Raw genomic sequence first — 16,271 nt, forward strand, 5'->3', positions numbered from 1 at the left:
CAGAGAAGTGCTGGCTGCAAGGGTGGGTTTACATGGGACCAGGAGACTGGTGGGTGGAGCCTTGAGTGGGAAAGGGCCAGGCCTGTCCTGGGGGTGCAGTATGAGTCAGCCAAACAGCTGGGCCCAGGGGTGCAGCCAGGACGTGGGGCCAGGTGGTCAGACTAGAAAGGTTATTAAGGAGCCACAGAGCATCCCATTGTCATCGCTCAAGACCACCATGGGGCACTGGTCAAAATGCATTCTCATGGGCCGCACCCACTTGATTCTGACTCAGGAATCTGCATTTTAACTAGGCCTCTCTCCTGGTAATGTGGGGTGGGATATCTTGGGGTCACATTTTAGGAAATGCTGCCTGAGTGGTTTCCACTTTGAGAGCTTGAAGGGCAAGGGCTAAAGCCATGAGGTCTAATCCTGGCTCTGCCACTTTCTGACTCTGGGATCTTAGGCAAATTGCCTCCATCTGTGAAATGGGAATACTGCACCTGCCTCGGTGATGAGTCTGAGTGGGTCCCATTCTGGCAGAGTTCTGATCCCTCTGCTGGTTTCAGCCTTCTTCCTCCCTTCTTTTTCCTCCCTTCCCATCAACCCTCCCTCCCTTTTCTCCCCCTCACTCCTGCTTCGCCTCCCTCCTAAGAGCTGCAGTACAAACTCATCACCCTGGCCCTAGGCAGGGGAGGCCTAGCTGCTGGAGTTCGAGCAAGGTCAGGCCCCATTCTGGGGATGACGCCCGGGCCTGGCCTCCCCTACTTCCTCCCTCCCCCACAGTCTGCGTCATCATCGTCAGAAAGAAAATGTCAACTCCAGCCCCAGAATTCCATCCTTTCCCACTCTGGGATCAGAAGCTATTTTTAGCAGTGCTTCTCTATGAGGGTCAACTAGCCAAGGGACTTTGGGCAAGCTAACTGTTTTCCTTTGGGCCTCAGTTTCCACATCTGTCAGCCAGGAAAGATATTCTGCAGCCTTCTCTTCAAGGAGACCCGGATGGACATGGGACAGTTTTGAAAACGGACAAAGCCTCCAGCCTGCGCAGATGCTCGTGGGGCCTTGGCCTCAGGCTGACATTGTTCCTTGGGATCAGAGTCCCAGCATTACAATGTAGTTATCAACCAAGGCAAGGACCTTCCTTTCTCTCTGGTCTTGGAGGCATTTAAAGGGCTGCTCAGCATCCCTTCTGCCCAGACATGGGGGAGCTGGAACAAAGGAAGGAGGAGGGCGGAGAGAGTGAGAGAGGCTCAGAGAAGTGTGTTGGGTGGACAGGGGCAATAGGAGAAGCCGGGGAGGGTAGATAATAGTGTGGCACGTATGGCACACGTATGGCAACGACATACGTATGGTGAACACGTATGGCAACGACAACAGCCCGAGTCAGACGTTTGGCCTGGCACTGTGATTGCATGCACACTCTCAGGTCCCTGAGGAGCCCTCCAGGTCAGCCATATGTGGGACAGAAGCTCAGAATGGTTAAGTATCTTGCCCAAGGTCACACAGCCAGTGGAGAGTGTGGCTGGCCTGCTGGCCTTCTGCCTTCTAGTCTAGTGCTGCACCCCAGGGAGGCTGAGGAAACCGGGAGGAATGGGGCTGGAGCTGCACCAGGGGCTTCAGGTCTCAAGGGAAGCTTTTCTCTACTTCTGGATGATAGGTCTAGTTCAGGTGGGCAGATGGGAGCGCCCAGCCAAGGCTCTCTTAGTGGAAGTTACCACTTCCAAGTACCTCTGGGCAGCCAGCCACGCCTCCGGAGGCGAGAGTCCTCCCAGACACCACACGCTGGTGGACAGTGTGCTCCCTCTGTATGCCGTGCACCGGGGCAGTGGAGCCTCCTCTGCCTTCCTCCTCTCTCCTTGGGGTCCTCTGGAAGGAGGAAGAAAGGGGCCCTGAGGACTGTAGGTTTTCTGCCCACTCCAGAACTCGTCTCCTACCATCCTATCTCCTCTCCCAGTTCCCACAGCCACGCCATCCTTTTCCAGTACTCATCGTACTTCCGTAATAACAGCCACTGCCTTATTGAATTCTGTCCCTACCATCGGCGTGTCCCAGACACTTCTCTGCATTTTCTTACCCAGTTCTCACAGGCACCCTGTGAAGTAGTGATGGAGAACCCCGCTCAGGGACTGCAGGTAAACTCCACCCTCTGTGTGCTGTGTGGCCTTAAGCAGTTGGCACAACCTCTCTAAGCTTCCATTTCCTCATGCACAAAAAGGGAGTGGTACTTTCTGTGATGGTTAAATAGTACCGTGTTTCCCTGAAAATAAGACCTAGCTGAACCATCAGCTTTAATGCATCTTTTGGAGCAAAAATTAATATAAGGCCCAGTCTTATTTTACTGTAAGACCAGGTATAATATAATATAATATAATATAATATAATATAATATAATATAAATACTGGCTCTTATATTAATTTTTGCTCCAAAAGACACATTAGAGCTGCTGGTCTGGCTAGGTCTAATTTTCAGGGAAACAGTGTGTCAGCTTGGCTGGGCCATGGTGCTTACTGCTTGGTAAAACACTAGAGCTGCGGTGAGGGTATTTTGTGCATGTGATTACCATCTACAATCAACTGACTTTAAGTGAAGGAGATTTTCCTTGATAACGTGTGTGGGCCTCATGCGGTCAGCTGAAGGCCTTCAGAGCGCAAACGGAGGTTTCTGGGAAAAGGACTTCCGCTGTGAGCTGTGACAGAAATCCTGCCTGTCTCCAGCCCCCCAGCCTACCCTTCAGACTCCACAGTCACGTGAGCCAATTCCTAAAATAAATCAGTCTTCATCTCCACATATACTGAGAAAGGGGTTCTGTTTCTCTGGAGAACCCTGACTGATACACAAGGTTGACTTGAGGACTCACTGTGACACTGGGACAGGGAGCAGCACCCGGAGATGGCACTTGTTAACTGGTGGCTCCTAATGAGGGAACACAGGCTGAAAAAGTGACTGGTCCAAAGTTTCAGAGCTGGACTCAGGGTCCGAGCCAGGCCTGCCTTCCTTCCTCTGTCAATATGTCCTTCCCTGTCAGTTACCTCTCAGCCCTGGGGGTCAAGGTCCCTGAGGGCCACTGGTGGCTCCCTCTCTCCAGAGCTTGCCTTCAGGCTTAAAGCCCTCAAGCCGTGGTGGGGGAGGTGAGAGCAGAAAGGCGGTTGGGGCCCCACGGGTATTGATCTTGTGCAAGACTCGCAGGCTTGTGACACGCCAACGCTTGTCAGTCCTAAACCCTAGGCCCTGCTGTAGCCCTTAGAATCAGTGTGAGCGAAATTAGCGGGGAGTGATGGCTAAGTAGCTGCCGCTTCACTTTGGGGAAGTTTCCTCAGCCCCGCTCCCCACTCTGCAGACCTCGCAGGTGTACCTCTTTGCAGTACAGACCTAGGGTTAGTAGCACAGAGGCCCGCGGAGGCCAGAGGGCAGTGGGTGCCTTGGGCTGAGGGGCAGCCATATCTCAGCTCCGGCAGTTGTTACTAGGGATACAACCTGGTGGGGCCAGCCCCTCTTCCCATTTTTCAAGAAGAGCCTCACATCGAGATTTTTATGTGAGCACTGAATTCTGGTTGTTTTTTAATAAGAAAAACATAACGCTTTGAATAGGTAATATTTGAAGATGGTAAAAATGCAAATAGTATGACAGCGTGAACAAAGAAATTCCCCTCATCCAGGTCTTTCCCCAGACACAGCCACTGCTTCCAAGATCTCATGGGTCCTTCCAGAAAGATCCACTCATTCATTCAGTGTTTATGTTGATCGCCTACTACATGTCCAGCACTGCTCTGGTAAAGCATAGCGCTGCTCCTTGTTTGCTCCTTGCTTTTTGTACTTAATACTGTCGCTTGGAGAGACCCCTGAAGCAAACAGAGTGCCCTTTATTTCCAAGGCTGCATCATACTCTGCTGCAGCGATGCTGGGGTTTACTCACCTAGCCCCTTAGCGGTTGTTTGCTGGTTTCCAATAGGTTGCTCCTGCAAATGTCCTGGGACATGCCTCCTCATGTGGGGTGAGAGCTTCTGTGAGATATTTAGAAAGGAAATCCCTAGCTCAAAGGTCAAAACCTTTTGATTCCAGCTTTGTTTTCCTCTCGTTGAATTGCATGTGTTCTTATAAGCAGATCCCTGGTGGAATGAGGTAGCTTTCAGGAAATGGATAAAGAGATTTATTCATTCAGCAAATATTCACTGTGCACCTAGCTTTTCCCAGGCATTGGACAAGGTTCTGGGGCGGCCGCTGTGAACAGGACAGATGTAGTCCAGCTCTCATGGAGTGGACAGTCTAGGGGGGAGACAGACACACCCAATTGTGTCCAGCACCAAGAAGGGGTTAGATACGTCTCATTGTATTGCTATTATTGTGACCAAAATACGAGCAAGGCAGCCTGGGCGCGAAGGCAGAGGAAATGGGCAGCATTTGGAAGATGGGCTCCAGGCTCTCTAGGCCTTCAAAGCCCCTGAGAAGCAGGAGTTGGGAGGAACCGGAAGGCCACCAAGCCCTCCAAGCCCTCGCTGAAGTCACAGAGTCTGGTGTAGCTGCCAGGAGGGTGTGTGAGGGGCAGCAAAGGCAGTCTGGGCCCAACTGAGGGGGCCCCGAGAGCCAGGCGAGAGAGGGACCTAGCTCTGTGGGTTTGGCATTGAGGGACAGCTCTGAAGCCTTGGGGCTCAACCTCAGCTGAGGCAGACCCTGGACTTCAGGCAGGGGGGACGCCTGGGAGGAGGGCAGCCATGACATTTACCCAACCTCCTGAGCCCATCTGGCTCCATGTGCAGCCTCATTGTGACACCAGCTGAGCTTCCCTCCAGCTAACGGCCACCAACCCACCGAGTCCCTAGGTTCCTCTTTTCTGGGCCACCCACATCAAGGTCCGTTGGGACTTTGCCTTAATTGCTCTGACCTAGAGGGGCTGGAGGGGGGCAGCAGTGCTTGTAGCTCACAGGAGGTGCTCAGTGAGCGTTTGTGGAATGAATAAATGAATGAATGAAAAAAACGAGCGCATGCATGCATGCATGGAGTGGGTAAATACACCAGGATTTCCTGTGGACTGTGTGAATGCATGTGTATGTGTCGGGGGTGGTTCTCAGGCCCCAGAGATAAGGCCCACTGTGGGCAGGTTGTGTCAGCAAAGAGGCTGGTGTGGAAAGTGGGAAGCAGATTGCTGGTCAGCACATGGCCCAGAGACGAGCAGGGAATGTGAGGTCACTACCCAGGCAACTGGCTCTTGGGCATTTGTGGGACCTGCCCTGGAGAGGGAGCTCTGGGAGGCAGGCCTGAGGCCTGGCTGTCAGCAGGGCCAGAGGAGGGGCTGCTCAGCTTGGACACAGGGTGGCAGGACTGACCACCAGGAACCCACCCAAGCCTTCTCCAAGCAACACATCGGCAAAAAGAACCTTCTAGAGAAGCTGCCTCTCTAACAGCCACAGGCGCAGGCAAGGTGGGCAGTCAGCACCAGAGGTGGTCAATATTTCAGGAAAAGCATGGCGGCGGCCCCGCCCCCTCTTCCCGTCCTTGTTCCTGATCCTCCCGCACCCCCGAGGTCCCAGGGCAGCCCAGGCTCCGTATGTCCCTCCAGACCTCAGGACAGTTTAACGGGTTGCAAATCACCCAAGTCCAGTTAGGGGTACCATCCTGTGCACCTAGAGATTTGTGCACTTGCCAAAGGGCAGTCGAGTGGTCATTGAGTGCCAGGTGCAGTGCGGGGTGGGGTGGCGGGGTCGTTTACCTGTTTACCAGGTGTTCTCTATCAAAAAATGTCCTGTGGCCAAGTACGTTAGGAAAGCCTATTATATAATTCAGCTGAGGTGAACAAAGGTGAGCGGTTTCTTGTTTGCGAGTTTGGCAGAGCCCTTCTCAGGCTGTGTGCTGCCTGAGCGGTTAGGGGTGTGAGTCTCATTCCCAGACAGTCTCCCTGCTTTCTTCTCAGAGCCTCCAGTGGTGGGAGTGCTTGAGCCGTGCTGCTGGAGGGGCTGCAGCCTTCCTGAGGGCTCCACCCCAGGGTTCCAGATGCCCAGGGCACTTGAGAACCTGCATTTTTCCAAGTTCTCAGGGTTGCTCCTGGGCCACCCTTGGCAAACCCCTCATCTCACAGAGCAGCCAGAGAGGGCTCCGCCTCTGCCCACGGCCTCCTGTGGCACCCTCTCACTGAACAGAAGCTACGGGAGTCTGCAAGGCCCACCCACCTAGATGACACCCCCCACACACATTTTTCTGTCCCTAAACCCACCCCAGCCTATGTTGTTGCTGTCCCTTCTGCCCTGTAACGCTCCTCCAGATCTCGGTGGGGCAAGCCCCCCGCCACTCCCGCTCATTCTCACCCCAAACCCATGCTCGTAGCCCTGTTCTTCCAAGAGGCCTTCCATGGCCATGTGTGTCAGCACAATGAGGCCAGGGCCGTGCCATCTCATCCACCGCTCCATCCCCAGGGCCCAGCACAGTGCTTGGCAAAGGTGGGCGAGGAAGGTTTGGGGGTACCCTTAAATGAACGGATGCCAGAGCAGCCCAGGGGCCCTCCACGAGGGCTGAGGAGCTGGGAGCCCTCACACTGGAAGGTGTGGAATGGGGTCTCTGGTCTGATGCCAGGTCTGGTGCCCTGGGTGGGGGTGGGGAGGAGGGGAGAGGTGCCCAGGCTGGGGCTTGGGGAGCAGCCCTGTGGGCAGCCAGGCTATGTCACTGGTTGATGAACCTTATCAGAACCTGCATCCTATCCTTGGAACATTCCGTGTTGCTGACGCAGCTCCCCAGAGGTCATGGCAGTGCAGATGCGCTCAGCTCAGCCAGCTGCCCACAGTGACCCTGATGAGCTCAGAGGGTGTCCTGTGGCAGGCCTGGCCTAGGGGTGACCCAGTGGGCAACCTGGGGAAGGAGGGTTAGCCAGACCTGTCTGACTGCCAGGTCCATAGGAGTCATGGGGAGGGGTGGGGGAGTGGCAGACGCCTCCCCACTTCCTCCACTGTGAGGTGAGGGCTGACTGATTCTGTGTCCTGCCTCTCCTTACAGTGGTTGTGCTGTGGGCACCCCCCCAACCCTCCCCCATTACACCAAGGCTGTGGGTTTGAGTAGCCTTGGGGGTGGGGACTGTTGTGAATGTGTGCCTGATGTCATTGGTGACCTTGCTCAAGATTCGCAAGGAATTTTCTGACCAGCAAGGCTTTGATTTTGGGGTCTTCCTGTCCAGGGAGCTGACATCAGTCCCTCAGCCTTGCTCTGAGCGGCTCCGCCTGGCAAATGGGCTGCAGGCTGAGACTCCTGGGTCACCTGTCCTGGCCCTCCTGGGTGTAACTCCTTGGCCGGTGTTTGGCTTCCTGTGCATTTGTATCTGCACACATGTGTGCACGTGTGAGTATGTGGGTACCTGCAGGACAAGTCTGCCAGTCTGAGCTCCCACAGCCTCCCACTTCCAGCCCTTCTTTTTTGAGCTACGATGGATGTACTGATAGCTCACGGTGTGCCAGGCCTGTGGTTTAATCCTTACAGAAACCCTACGCCCCAGGGCCTCCAAAAGATACATTGAGGCCCTAACCCCTAGTACCTGTGAATGTGACCTTGTTTGGAAATAGGGTCTTTGTAAACGAAATCCATTTAAAATGAGGTTATACTGGATTATGGTGGGCCCTAACCTCCTGACTGGTGTCCTTACAAGGGCACAGAGGCACCTAGAGAAGGCAGCCATGTGAAGAAGGAGGCACAGATTAGAGTCATGCTATTACAAGACAAGGACTCCAGGGCTGCCAGAACCTGGAAGAAGCAAGAAAGGGTCCTCCCCTAGGAGCTTTGGAAGGAGAATGGCCCTGCCAACACTTTGACTAACTTTTGGCCTCCAGAACTGTGAGAGAATAAATTCCTGTTGTTTTAAGCCACCTAGTTGTGGTACTTTGTTACAGCAACCCCAAAAAACTGATACACCTAACTTCTGTTACGATTTCCCCATGATCTCCATTTTACAGGAGGAAATTAGGCTCAGTGAGGGTAAGCTCTTGTCCACAGGTACACAGCAAGTCAGCGTTCTACCTGGATTAGAACCCAGATCTGCCCAACTCCAGCCTCCCCCCTACAAAGCACCCCCACCTCTTACCTCCTCCCCCGGCCCCATCCCCTGACCCTACAGCACCCCCCACCTACCACACACAGCCTCAGGGGAGACCCCATCCCCTCCCTGCTGGGGGTCTTCCTTGCTAGCCCCTAGACTCTTCTAGTGTCCAGGCTTCCCCAAGCTCCAGCTCCCTCCTTTCCTTCCCCAGCATGCTTCAGGGGTGGCTCTCACGTCCCTCCAGGCCCCACAGTGGGCCAACTGTCCATGTGGGAATTCTGGTACCCCCAAGCCTGGCATCCTGCTGGCCTGTGCAGTCAGGGTCTCCCTCTGGCCGAACCCCTTTCTCCTGTTGCTCCCCAGGTCTCCATGGCCCAGGCCTCTGTTGCCAGACCTCTCCCCTCTTAAAGGGGCTTCTCTGGCCCATCTTTGCAAAGTTCACTCTCTCTGCCAAGGACACGCTCTTGGGCCCTCAGACCCTCCTGTCTCAGTTGGCATTGCCCCGTTCTGCTCCCTGGCCCCGTTTCCAATTTGTTTCTACCCTTCCCCCTCACAATGGTGATCAGACACAGCCAAAGAGACCGAGGCAGTACCCCCTTCCTCATTCCCATGATTCCCTGCGCTCAGCCCTGTCTCCCTGCTCCTGAATTTCCTAAACCTTGCTGAGACAGTAACTGGCCACCACACGTCCCCAGAGAGGAATAGTGCCCTGGCCAGTGTCACCCGAGGCACATCCCTTTGCCCCTGGGCAAGTCGCCTGTCACACACAGGGCTTTGCCCAATCTGCCCAGCGAAACACCTCCTCCCAGGAGCTCAGCCTCCAGCCCTGCTCACAGAGTGGTCCCTCTAACGATGGCTGACTGTGCCCCTCGCTGGCACACCGAGCTTCCAGGACTCCCCATGTGTACAGGACGGAGGCTGAGTTCCCCTGCATGGCGTTTGGGGCCTTCCCCGGCTACTGACTGTGCTGGCTCCGAGGGCAGTAAGTTTCAGACAGAGGAGGCCCTGGCTCTTGTAGTGCTGGTACCCTCTCTGCGGCAGGACCTTCCGTCTCCCTGTCCCCACCCCACTTTGCCAACCTTTCCCCACCTCCACCCTGGCCCAAGGGCAGGAGCTGCTACTGCCCATAGCAGTTGCCTGTCTGTTTGGCTAAATTTGGTGCAGGTCTGGCATGATTTAGCAAATTCTGAGCCAGCCTGTTTGGGGGAGGGAAGGCCAGAGCTTGTTTGGTGTTCTGCTGACCTTCCCCTGGACCAGCGGAGGTTTGCACGGCAGAGGTCACTGGAGTCCATGTACATGTGGCATTAACGGCACCAGCGCAGACACACAAACCAGGACACACAGAGGAGCAGCTTGTGTTGGCCCTGTACCCAGTTCCCTCCCAGTTACCACTTTTGAGGACACAAGCCTAACTTCCTACTGCCACTGCTGGAGACTTTGTTCTGAGGGCTTTCTTTGTCCCCGAAGCCCCTAGTCCTGGTTTAGGACAGGGCTGGAAGTGTCGGGCCTCAGCCATGGCTGTCAAGAATGGGTGGCTCCTCACTCTCAAGTGGAGTGACCCTGAGGCGTGTTCTGTGGCGTGTTCCAGAGCGCTCCAGTGAGATTGGGCCCTGGTCACCCACACTGGTAATTTGCTTGATATCACAGCTGTCACTGGCTATTTTTCCTCCTCTGTCTCTCCCACCCCTTACTGCTGTTTCCTAGAATCACCTCCCAAATAAACAAATTACTCTTGAATCCTTTCTCAGGGTCAGCTTCTGGAGGAACCTCAACCAATAAGATATATGGGCACAGGTACATGCATGAGGAGTCCCCCACACACGGCTAAGGACAGTGAAGAAAGAAAGTGGAGTCACTGTACTCAACCTGATAAATTACTAAAATCGAGGAGACTGAGGCATGAGGAAATGGTTCGTCTTGCTTTAACTGGTCTGGGAACTTTAACTTTTGAACTCCCCAGTTCTGCCTGGAAATACGTGTGTGAGTATATATCTCCTATAGATAACCCTCTGATTACTCCCTCATGTACCTAGGTTGTCCCCACTACCTGACATCCATTATCTAGACCACGGGACATCTGGAAGATTATCATCTCGGACCAATCCAGAGGCTAAGAATGCAGGACTGATTCTTCTCAAGAATGTACCTTTTATTTCCAGTTTTTAAAGTACAGCTGATATACAATATTACAGTAGTTTCAGGTATACAGCATAGTGATTAGACATTTATGTAACTTACGAAGTGATCACCCCGATAAGTCTAGTACCCCCCTGACACCACACATAATTATTACAATATTCTTCTTTTTTTAAATCAATTTTATTGGGAAATATTGGGGAACAGTGTGTTTCTCCAGGGCCCATCAGCTCCAAGTCATTGTCCTTCAATCTAGTTGTGGAGGGCACAGCTCAGCTCCAAGTCCAGTCGCCGTTTTCAATCTTAGCTGCAGGGGGCACAGCCCACCATCCCATGTGGGAATTGAACCGGCAACCTTGTTGTTGAGAGCTCGTGCTCTAACCAACTGAGCCATCCGGCTGCCCCTCTGGCAGCTCAGAGGCAGCTCATTGTCTTCATCTAGTTATGGAGGGTGCAGCTCACAATGTGGGAATTGAACCCTGTTGTTCAGAGCTTGTGCTCTAACCAACTGAGGCATCCGGCCACCCTACAATATTCTTGACTATATTCCCTAGGCTGTACTTTACATCCTTGTGACTATTTTGTAACTACAAATGTGTACTTCTTAATCCCTTCCCCTTTTTCACCCAACCCCCCAGACACCCTCCCATCTGCAACCGTCAGTTTGTTCTCTGTATCTATGAGTGTGTTTCTGTTTTATTTGTTTATTTTTTTAGGTTCCACATATACGTGAAACTATACGGTATTTGTCTTTCTCTGTCTGACTTATTTCACTTAGTCTATGCCCTCTAGGTCCATACATTTTGTCTCAAACGGCATGATTTCATCCTTATTTATGGCTGAGTAATATTCCATTGTATATATGTACCACATTGTCTTTATTTGTCTATTGATGGACACTTAGGTTGCTTGCATGGCTTGGCTATTGTAAAAATGCTGCCATGAACATAGGGATGTATATATCTTCTTGAATAAGTGTTTTGGATTTCTTTGGATAAATATCCAGAAGTGTAATTGCTGGGTCATATGATAGTTCTATTTTTAATTTTTTTGAGGAACCTCCATACTGTTTTCCACAGTGGCTGCACCAATTTATATCCCACCAACAGTGCACGAGGGTTCCCTTTTCTCCACATCCTCGCCAACATTTGTTGTTTAATTTATTGATGATAGCCGTTCTGACAGGTATGAGGTGATACCTTATTGCATTTTTTATTTTCATTTCCCTAATGCTTAGTGATGTTGAGCATCTTTTCATGTCTATTGGCCATCTGCATGTCCTCTTTGGACAAAAGTCTATTCAGGTCCTCTGCCCATTTTTTAATTGGATTTTGTTGTTGTTGTTATTATTAAGTTGTATAAGTTCCTTATGTATTTTGGCTATTAACTCCTTATTGCATGTATTATTGGCGAATATCTTCTCCTAGCCATAGGTTTGTCCTTTTGTTTTGTTGATGGTTTCCTTCACTGTGCAAAAACTTCTTAGTTTGATGTAGTCCCATTAGTTTATTTTTTCTTTTGTTTCCCTTGCCTGGAGACATATCTAAAAAAATATTGCTAACAGTGATATCAAAGAGTTTACTGCCTGTGTTTTCTTCTAGGAATTTTAAGGTTTCAGGTCTTACATTTAAGTCTTTAATTCGTTTTTATTCTTGTACACGGTATAAGAAAGTGGTCTAGTTTCATTTTTTTCATGTATGTGTCCAGTTTTCCCAACAGCATTTATTGAAGAAACTGTCTTTATCCTATTGTATATTCCTGCCTCCTTTGTCATAGTTTAATTGACCATATAGGTGTGGGTTTATTTCTGGGCTCTGTATTCTCTTCCATTGATCTATGTGTCTGTTGTTATGTCAGTACCATGCAGTTTTGATGACTATAGCCTTGTAATATAGTTTAGTTTGATATCATGTAGCGTGATATCTTCAACTTCTTCTTTCTCAAGATTACTTTGGCTATTCAGGGTCTTTTGTGGATTCATATAAATTTTAGGATTATTTGTCCTAGTTCTGTGACAAATGCCACTTGTAGTTTGATAAGGATTATTGAATCTGTAGATTGCTTTGGGTAGAATGGACATTTTAATGATGTTAATTCTTCCTATCCAAGAGCATTGTATATCCTTCTATTTATTTGTATCTTCTTCAATTTCTTTCTTCAATGTCTTACGGTTTTCTGAATACAAGTCTTTTACCTCCTTGGTTAAATTTATTCCTAGGTATTTTATTCTTTTTGAGGCAACTGTAAATGGGATTGTTTTCTTAATTTCTTTTTATGAAAGTTCATTATTGGTGTCTAAAAATGCAACCGATTTTTGAATATTAATTTTGTATGCTCCTACTTTACTGAATTCATTTATTAGTTCTAATAGTTTTTTTGTAGAATCTTTAGGGTTTCCTCTCTGTAGTATCATGTCACCTGCAAATAATGAGAGTTTTACATCTTCCTTTCCAATTTGGATGCCTTTTATTTCTTTTTTTTGTGTGTGATTGCTGAGGCTAGGAATTCCAATACTATGATGAATAAAAGTGGTGAAAGTGGACATCCTTATCTTGTTCCTGATCTTAAAGAAAAAACTTTCAGCTTTTTACCACTGAGTATGATCTAAGCTGGGGTTTGTCATTTATGGCCTTTATTATGTTGAGGTATGTTCCCTCTATCCCCACCTTGCTGAGAGTTTTTATCATAAATGGATGTTCGATTGTGTCAAATGATTTTTCTGCATCCATCGATATGATCATATGATTTTTAGCCTTCATTTTATTTGAGTGGATTACTCCTCAAACAAGCAGACCTGGTACCATAGCCCCGTCTGTGAGGGGTGTCTTTTGTCTCACCTCAGTCCAGGAGGCGACGTGTGACCCTCTGACCCTTTGAGACTGGTCCTCATGCGTCTTATCTACATTTGTGGCCTTATAATTGAGACTTATTCCTGAGCCCACTGGCTCTGTCCCTGTTCCCCAGACACTCCATGTTTAGCCCTGTCACCAGACCTCTGTCTAGGCTGCTCCCTGTCCTGGAACTGTCTTTCCTCTTCTCTCCTGTCAACCTACACCTTATTTATGTTTCAAAGTTCAGATCTCTCTGAGGAGCTTTTCCTGATTACCTTAATCCCTCTCCCTTCTCTCCAGATGAGAACAAATCCTACCCATTACATACCTCCTTACAATCTATGAGCAAACTTGTCATGATTCATTTATTTATTCAACAAATATTATTGTGTCCCCACTCTGTCCAGACCCTGTGCTGGGTGCAGGAATATGGTCACATCTTTTTCACAAAGCTCACGTTCTAGGGGAAGAAGACAATGAACCAACAAGTCCAGTGTGTCAGATCGTGATAAGCCACCGGCAGAAAATAAAGCAGAAAAGGGGAGGGTGGTTGATATTTTCAGTAGGGTGGTCAGGGAAAGCTACACTGAAAAGGTGATATTTGAACAAAGTCACGATGGAAGTGATGGGTTGAACCAAGTGGACATTGAAACAATAGCCAGTGTAGCAGTCCTGAGATGGGAGTGTGCCTGGCACGTCCTCATTCAGAGCAGCGAGAAGACCAATGTGACTGGAGCAGAGAGAGCAGGGAGAGTGGTGGGAACAGAGGCAGAGAGGTGTCGGCCAGATCGTCAAAGCAGCTGAGGGGTATGATGTGACTGAGGTCAAGTTAGAAGTCACATGTATTAAGTGGCAACTCAACATCAGGCTCTGACATGAATTAATAGCTCATGGAATCCGCACGCCCCTGCTGTGGCAGGAGTATTATGATTGCTTTACAGTTGAGGACACGGAGGCTTGGAGAGGTGTTGTGACCCCTGCTAGGTCACCCAGCCTGGAGGTGGCACTGGACTCATCCCTAGGTCTGCCTGATCCTGGGACACGCCTGAGCTGCCCTGCTGAGTTTCAGACCCAGGCCAAGGGCAGGTGCAGTGCAGACCGATAGCGTTGTTGGGACTTTCCAGGCCCAGGCTGGGCCGGGCTATGTGGGTGGGTCTAACCCCTGCTTTTCCTCTTTCTTTCACTGCCCCACTCTACGGTAGTCTTGGCCTTTGGGCAGCAGGATCTAGGAGTAATGACAGGTAAAGAGGCTCTCATAGAGGGGCCATCTGTGGGCTTTGTACCAGGATGGAGATATCCCTGCTGCAAGGAGGCTTGAAAAAGTTGTCTTCCAGCCCCCCCCAACATGGAGGCCCTGGTCAGAAATGGAGTCCGGTCTGATGGAGGTGGCACGGGTTAGGGGCTGCTCAGTCAGAAAGTGAAGGCACCAATCTTGGCTTATGCAGGTTGTGCCAGTGGTAGGTCCTAGGTTGTCTATGTGATGTTGGCAGAGTCGACCTCTTTGCAGTTTTTGGAGAATAAATGAGCAGAGGTGGGGGTGGGGCAGCCCCAGCTCCTCTTCCCTGATTAGTGAGGATAGAAGACAGTGGAATCTGGAAGGACTAGTTAAGATGAGTAAAAGCTTCCAGCACCTCTCTCTTTGAGCAAAACTGACATTTGAAAATCTTTTTACACAAGGATTTCTCTAAATTCAGTTTTGTAGATTACATGCTCCTATAGACCAGGCGTGTTCCATAGCTTGAAAAATCATCCTTTGAACAGTATTAAACAATTTTAGGGTGTGAGTGGTACTATATTTGTTGTTTCGAAGAGAATTTCATAGTATCTTAAGTTAAATGAGCCTGACTATTTCTAACATAAAGGAACCAATTCTATGCCAAATCACAGTGAGGATGGGATTAAATGTATCTGTTTCTTGTGTCTCACTCCAGACCTTCCAGGTCCTAAGGAGAGACCCACTCCCCCATATGCCAGCTCCCTGCCTGCATCAACTTCTAAGTTTATTGAATCAGGCTCTGCTTTGCAGGTCCAAGTAAATACCATCTTAGGTCTCAGATACAATGAGAAATCGGATGACCTGGTCAGGTCCTAACCAGTGTTGGGGTCTGGCCAAGCCGACCTGGCCAGGGCAGGTGATGGAAGTGTGAAGGACAAAGGAGTTATGTCATAGCTGTGACATAGCTGTGACAAGCTGTGAGTGGGACCACATGGAAGGCCTGAGAATCTCAGTTTCCAAAAGCAACCATACAGGATGGTCTGATCATAAATTCTCAACTGGGCAGGCCACGGCGGGTCAGCTAGTCACGTCTCAGGCCTATGCTGCCTTAGCAAAGGTCAGTCTTTATCTTAGGGGAGCCCTGTCCATTGTTTTTATGCATATAGGATAGCATATCTTTCAAATGTCAGAGTCATTTTCTTTTCCAGACCCCTCTAAGGCACAGTCACCAGCGCCAGAAAACCAGGCCACCATCACTGTTGTCTTGTTGCCCACATACCATCTCTATTTACTGTAAACGTTTACTATCCTGTGTTGCGTTCAGCGCAACACAGGCAGTGAGAACGAGAAGGGGTGGCAAAGGGTTAAGAAAGAAACAGAAATCAAGAAAGTTATGAAACAGGGGGCCAAGGGTCTCCCAGCCTCAAAGGACTGAGAGCCCTGAATCGGGTGGCCTTGTGGCTTTTATTGATATACATACAAGGAAGGAGTATTGTTTTCTCCACGGTCTGTGAGTCTCATACATCATACCAGAAAACTGATTCAAACCAATCAGCCTTGCCTGCAAACAGCCGCAATTGAAAGTCCCATGATGTCTTAACAATTATGGTACGTGCCTCCCCAGGGACAAAACCTTTATGCTGAAACTTATTGATAAGAACGGAAGGAGAACTGATGTTATCACATCCTTGACTCACTTCCCAAGCAGGTTGTGGGAAGGAATATAGCCACAGAGGCAGAAGCTCTCCTTAGACAGGGGAAGTGGGGGTTGTGCCCACCTCTATTGACCCCATGAGTTCTCCTGTTGGTCCCCACACGGTTCCACCTGGCTTGGGTTGTTCCTTCCATGAGGAATCTTACCCATCATTGGCTGACCAACCATCTTTTGGGGGCCAAACAGAGAGACATGAGGTGTAAGCACAAAGGTGAAGGAAAGTCCCTGAAAGGAACAGTCTCACAGACTCTTCTTTCTTTAGGGGTAGGCACGAGGGGACAGATGGTTAGGCTGCTGCGTGACAATAATCCTGTATCCAAAGTAAAAGTATGTCTCTCCATTTTGTTTTTTATCCAATCCGAGAGATTTACCGGCTTTGCTTT

Source organism: Rhinolophus ferrumequinum, chromosome 17, assembly GCF_004115265.2.
Source record: "Rhinolophus ferrumequinum isolate MPI-CBG mRhiFer1 chromosome 17, mRhiFer1_v1.p, whole genome shotgun sequence".
Classification (NCBI taxonomy): Eukaryota; Metazoa; Chordata; class Mammalia; order Chiroptera; family Rhinolophidae; genus Rhinolophus; species Rhinolophus ferrumequinum.